General features: G+C 39.3%; 1 non-coding gene across 1 annotated transcript; it reads right to left on the reverse strand.

The window, feature by feature from the left end:
• Nucleotides 1-1,620: 1,620 nt before the first annotated feature.
• On the reverse strand, nucleotides 1,621-1,694 carry TRNAN-GUU (transfer RNA asparagine (anticodon GUU)). The gene has a single exon. It is a non-coding gene; the product is annotated as a tRNA-Asn (tRNA).
• Between the last annotated feature and the right edge of the window lie 5,111 nt (nucleotides 1,695-6,805).

The following is a 6,805-nucleotide window of genomic DNA, read 5'->3' on the forward strand; positions in this document are numbered from 1 at the left end:
ACTCTTGAAGACTTCTTCAGCCGAATACAAGTAGCTGAGATGCCTGCACTCACAAAGAAAATAAGAGCGGGCCGACCTGGTATTGGTCGGGGAACAGCCTCCGACGCCAAGTTAGTCTAGGCAACAATAGAAGGCCTTGAGAGGGTTCTCAAAGCGTAGAGACTAATAGTAAGTTGAATCTCGTACCTTTCTCATCTTAGGATGGGAGTTATATAGAGGTTACCTGGAGGCAGCGTCTCCGTTAATTTCGCTCATTTAGTTGAAAAGTGGGCGAGTGGCCTTAGGAAGCACGTTCCTTTCTTTGGCGGGCCTAATAGAGCCGTTATTCCCTTATCCACCTCCCCAAGTCTCGGAGTGGATATGATGGGTAGTTATCTCTAATTGACCCTTTTGACTTGGTCGTCTTCAACGTTACTCTTGGACTTAGCATTGAGCCTCCTCTCTCTTTACGAACCTATTTCAAGTATGAGTGAATTCCTTAGAAAGGTGTTATCCAACTACCCGAGTGGGCGTGTGTGTTTCCTCCCGAGGGGGGTTCTTCAAGGATTCCCCAAGGGGGTGATATCCACTACCCAAGTGGGTGTGTGTTTCCTCTCGAGGGGGGTTCTTCAAGGATTCCCCAAGGGGGTCATATCCACTACCCAAGTGGATGTGTGTTTCTTCTCGAGGGGGGTTCTTCAAGGATTCCCCAAGGGGGTGATATACACTTACCCGAGGGGTGTGTGTTTCCTCCCTAGGGGGGTTCTTCAAGGATTCCCCAAGGGGGTGATATCCAGTATCCGAGGGGGGTTCTTCAAGGATTCCCCAAGGGGGTGATATACACTTACTCGAGTGGGTGTGTGTTACCTCCCGAGGGGCCTCTCGGGTTACACATCTTCCACAACACTACCTAAGCCGTTTGTGAGAAGTGTGAGGAAATAAGAGAGAAAAAACAGGGAATAAAAAATGAGACTCACGAGAGAATTAATAAGAATAGAAATATGAGAGAATAAATAGGGGAAAATTTATAAATAGTGAGTTAGTTTCTAATTAAGTTTTAACTTTTTGTTCCTTAAAATAGGGGTTTAATGGTAACGGTTGAATAGTGATTAAGAATGACATCTATACCCATCATCTTTGTCTTAAAAAATTATTTTTAATATTAAGGAGTGGCCAAATAGTGGTATTTCACATGTGGAGTGAGAAAAATAAGGAAGTAATCAAAAAAAAAATTTAAATCAGGGGGACCCCTATGTGACTCCGCCACTATATTCATTTCCAATCTTGTTCCTTCTCCAGCTTCTTTGAAATTCACATAGCATTGTCTAGGTGTCTTTTGGTAGGACGAGCATTCTCGAACTTCATTCTCAATCAGTAACTTCACCTTTATGTGCTTTGGTAAGCTATGGCTCCTAATACCACCATAAAACTTGACCGAATTACCGTATCCCATGTATGGGTCCCAATCCACAAATCCACTTGGACTGTTCCTTATCCCCTTGCCGATGATTGAATGTATACAAGTGCGCCGATGATCGAATGTATACAAGTGCGTCACTAGGGAGTGTGAAAAATCATGTTTGGATGCAGGATTCGCATTGTCATAGAAAACTTGACAAAAAAAGAAGAAAAAAAAATGTCCGCTAGAAGGAGGGCTTGAACCTCCGACCTTGTGGTTAACAGCCACACGCTCTAACCAACTGAGCTATTCCAGCAATTGATGATGGTGGGTTTGTGTTTTTTATTAGTCCATTTTATATCATAATTATCTCACAAGAAAGATTCTCGTTAATTATGCTTCTGTTTTATTCTCAATTCTTTCTTTTCTGGGCCCTTTTTCCCTTTTGAGGACGGGGTGGTGTATGCTGTTATTTCTCAGTCAAATCATTGTTAGTGACGGTTGGGAATCAATCAAAATCAATGCGAGTCCCCCATTGGCTCGATGTTCGTGAAAATGAACCCAACCTTCAAATACTTTGATTTAGGTTGATCAATTTGAAAATTTCAATTTCCATCTTTTTTTGAAAATGAAATTGACAGAAGAAAGCACCATAAATACTTTTATATTGCGTTGAAATAGGCTTAGTTTGAAGATATAAAATTCCAAACAAATCAAAAAATTTTTTGATAAACAATCATCTAAAATAAATTCTATGTCAGAAGACGAGATGCAAATGCATGGATTAATTGAACTAATAAAAAAACAAAAAACAAAAAACAAAAAACAAAAAAACAAAAAAACAAAATAAAAAGCAAAAAATAAAAATAAAAAACAAAAAACAAAAAAAAGAAAAGAAAAGAGAGGGGTTTCAAAGATGCTTCAAAATATATGTCAAAAAATACAAGCACCTCATAAGTAAGTCAAATTGACATAGACACCTTAGGATGTCACCTTAAATTACATAATAGTATACTCTGTTAGCATTTTTTGTTTTTTGTTTTATTTTTTTATTTTTTTTTAAGAAAATTCATTAAGTTACTAATTTCTGTTGAATCATTCTATTTTGCCTTTTGACTTTTAATATATTGTTGATTGTTGATAAACAATTGAAAATGGGAAGAATTTCAATTCTTCCTCCTATCTAAGTAGCCCTTTAGTTCCTTCAATGCTCCCATCCCCATCACTGCCATGTGGTTACGACCAGCCCTCAGCCTTGAAGAGGAACCAAAACTCACATCGAAAGGACAACCCATCCAAGGAGACTTTGATCATCATATCTGTGAGATAAGATATCAAACTAGAAAATTTTAAGCTTGAAATGAATAGAAATCAAGACTCCCAAAATGAGATTGGCTTTAAGAATAAAAAAAGTCTTGAAGAATCACAGCTGAACTGACACCTTTGATTCTTTGTTGAGCCAGATGTATTTATTTTATATTTGGGTTGGTTCCCATCTTATGATTATTGGGTCATTTGTGGGGTTTTAGAAATTGCAGAGGTGTGATTTTAGGGTTTGCACTCCTCTCTTCTCCTCCAATGATGGCAATTATCCAGCCAGATTAGGGCTCCATTATGGTCGATTTCATCGGGCTTTGAATCCTCTAGTTGAGTTCTATGTTCGTTGTGTCTTTTGTTAGTTCTCTGTATTCTTTTTCTATCTCATCATAATGGAATCGAATTCTACCTAAGGTCAAGAGTCGTAGGCCATATTGGCCAAACTCCATCATCGAAGACTCATGTCTCCTCTTGTATTTAATCTATTGCATTTGAATCTATCACCGTCTGTATGACATAAGTCATAGTAGTAGTATCAAAGCACAGTTAGGGCTCGATTCTTGGTGAAAGTTTGGGAAGTTTTTGTAATAACTCCCTGCGATTGTGTTTCAAGGCTTTAGGGTTTGATTCTTGGCGCTTTAGTTCATTATTAACATCTTATTGTTCATTCTCTCTTGAAGCAAATTGGTTTTGTGTGCAATATGGTTCTGCCATATTGGTTCTTCATGTCTTATTAGCACTCTTCTTTTTTTAATCAATCTTATTAATTGATTGAAGCATTTTTTGTGCACTTCATTTCTGTTCTTGATTTGAGTTTAATTGTGTGCAATTTGGTTATGCCAAATTAGGTTTATTGCATATTATTAACAATCTTTTGTATTCTATTTTAATCAATTTGTTAATTATGTAATATTGCTCTTATAAATTCGACTATGTTCTTGTGGACATTAGTTTGGCCAATATTGTGGAGCTTGATGTGGTTGTTGTTTTGCTTCTAAAATGCCTTGAATAATACCTATATATGTCTAATATATGATTTCTAAATTATATTGTTATTTGTTAACAATTTTAGACTAATTTATTGCTTGAGGAAAAAATAGAACACATTCATATTTTGTCATTTTAAGGTTGAAAAGAATGTTATTAGTCGTGCTTCATGAGATGAGAAAGAACTTGTTTCATTATGTGAAGCACTCCCTGATATAGAATAAATAAAATGGCTCGAACCAGTTCGGATAAACCCAGGTCGAACCTGTTTGGATACACCTAGGTCAAACAGACCAAGTCAAGGTCGGTTATACAAGCGTAAAGGCAGGATAACAAAGTGAATCCTAGTAGATTGATAACCGAAGACAAAGTATTCAATTGGGACTCAATAACTCATATTTGAGTAGGACTCAATCACTAAAGTTCGTATTGCAGTCCAAGTAATGTTTTAGTTCGAGACGAACTCATACGTAGAAAACCTATAAAAAGGTAAGGGAGCACGAGAGAAAGGTACGCTGAATAGAACTATCACTATTTGTATTCTTATTATTCATTACTTTCTTGTCTTCCTTAGTCGGATTCCTAACTAGATCATTGGAGGTGAAAACTCGACCTCCGCGGTTGAGCACATTCTTGCAGGTTCAACCGGCTGAAGGGACAAACAAGATTGTGCAACAACAATTGGCGCCGTCTGTGGGAACCTCTGATCAAAAAGCCATTATGAGAACTAGATCAGGGTTATTGACAGGAGATGGATTTAACAGAGAAAAGGAGGTTGATCAGGGCGAAACTCCACAAGGAATTAACAAAATTCCCAAGCCCCAAATTCAACAAGATCCTCCGATTCATTCAGACCCTCCAACAAATCAATTCGCGACAATGCATCAAATTGACAAAATTCAGAAGGAGCAATCTGAGCTCAGGAAAGAATTCTCATCCCTAAGTGAGTTGGTCAGGATGGCCTTGCGTCATGTAATCGCTCCCGAAGCAGATTCTCAGGAAAAAACAAAAAATTCCGGAGGGAAGCAAACATGACCGACCATTCGTACTCAACCAAGAAGCTTGACCATCCCAAAAAGAGTTGCAAAAAGAGAAGGGGGAAAAGATAGAAAAATCCCAAGCTTCGAAAGGAGTTATTCCAGAAGAAAATCCTCCAATCAATGAGGTCGGGGATCGAGGAAGCAATTCGGATCCAATCCAAAATCCGAAAGACAAAAAAAATCACAACGGTCCAGACAAGCAAGACAAAGATATGAACAAGCGAATCGCCGAATTGGATGAGACGGTCAAAAAGTTAAAGAATCCTGGCAAAGACGAGCTATACGCAATCTTAAAAGAGGATCCGTTCATCCAAAGCGTCTCAGAAGCAAAGATGTCAAAAGGCTTCAAGTGCCCCTCTTTTACCGCTTTCGACGGATCACGATGCCCAAAGCATCACATCACACATTATAAGTCCATTATGTCTACTTTTAGACATAGTGAAGCAACCATTGTCCCGAAGTTTTCCTGCTTCACTAGTTGGAGCAGCGTTAGACTGGTACCTGACACTTCCAAACGGCTCTATCAAAAGTTTCGACCATCTAGGTTGGACTTTCCTACTACGATTTCAAAGTGGAGTAGGAACCAAAAAGAGGGAAGATACCTTGTTCTCTGTAAAACAAGGACGAACTGAGTCCATTTGAGACTTCCTTGCAAGATTCAATAATCGACCATGCCAGATCAAAAATCTGGATGAAAAGATAACTTCCATGCCTTATACCAAGGGTTCAGCCATGAGGGCCTGCTCGAGAGACTCTTGCTGGATATGCCAAAAACGTACGATGATCTCAGGGAGCGATGCCACAAACAACCAAAGATATCAGAAACAATTGAATCTCAAAAGAAGGATCATCCAACCACTGAGGCAAGAACACACAAAGAAAAACACCAACTAGTCAGGAAACCGACCATAGACCCGACCAGGGATGGTCAACCTGATCAAGTAGGGGCACTAGCTATGAGAAGATCAGAAATCCTAATGCAAATTAAAAATCAAGGAATTCTCAAGTGGCCCAGTAAACTATATTCCCGACCAGGTGAACGGGATAAAAGCAAATATTGCGAGTTTCACAAAGATCACGGACACTGGACAGATGACTGCCGACAACTAAAAGTAGAAATTGATAGAATCATATCTTAAGGGCAGCTCATAAAATACCTCCATCCTACCCAGCCAGGTAAAAAGCAAGCAAAAGGAAATAAGAAAAGATTGAGATCTCCGAGCAGAGAAAGATACCAAAATAAGACCCAAGCAAATGAAGGAGAAAATCAAAACCGACCACCAATATTTACGATGTTTGGTGGTCCAACAGAAGAATCAGCCTGACAAGCTAAAAGAAAAGCACGTTACATAGGGAACGCCGAACTCGAGAAGTCAATTGGAAAGGTTGTATCAGAACCAATCACCTTTTCGGCCAAAGACATGGAAGGAGTAAATACTCCTCATGATGATGGCCTAGTCATCAAAGTCATCCTAGTAGGGATGGAGGTTCACAGGATTCTCGTCGACACAGGATCTTCCGCAGATATCCTATCTCTAGAAGCCTTCAGAAAATTGCAGCTCGACGAAAGTATGCTCATCCCATGTGGCACACACCTATATGGTTTCACAGGGTCATCAACCTGAGCAAAAGGAACTATCAGATTAGACCTCTGAATTGGCAAATACCCTAGAGATAGACTTATTCAGTCAAATTTCATGGTCGTCCGAGACTTATCTGCCTATAACGTAATCTTGGGACGACCAACACTTGTTACTCTAGAAGCAGTAGTTTCATCCTTACACATGAAGATGAAATTCCCTACGAAAAAGGGCATAGGAGAATGCTCTGCCAACCAGAAAGGAAGTCGTCAAAGTTACGCCAACTACATGAGAAAAAGAGCAAAAACAAGCTCAACCATGGCGGTTGAAGTCAGGGATGATCGGGGCGAAGAAACCATGCAAAGGGCGGAACCAGTAGAAAAGTTGGAAAGAATTAGACTGAATTCAAAAGAAGATCAAGGAACAATGATCGGAGCAGAACAAGAGAAAGAATTCAAAGTCAGTCTGACCAAATTTCTACAAGAAAATTCGGACGTCTTCGC

Source organism: Hakea prostrata, chromosome 1 (genome assembly GCF_041222555.1).
Source record: "Hakea prostrata isolate BN-2017 chromosome 1, UWA_Hpros_2, whole genome shotgun sequence".
Classification (NCBI taxonomy): domain Eukaryota; kingdom Viridiplantae; phylum Streptophyta; class Magnoliopsida; order Proteales; family Proteaceae; genus Hakea; species Hakea prostrata.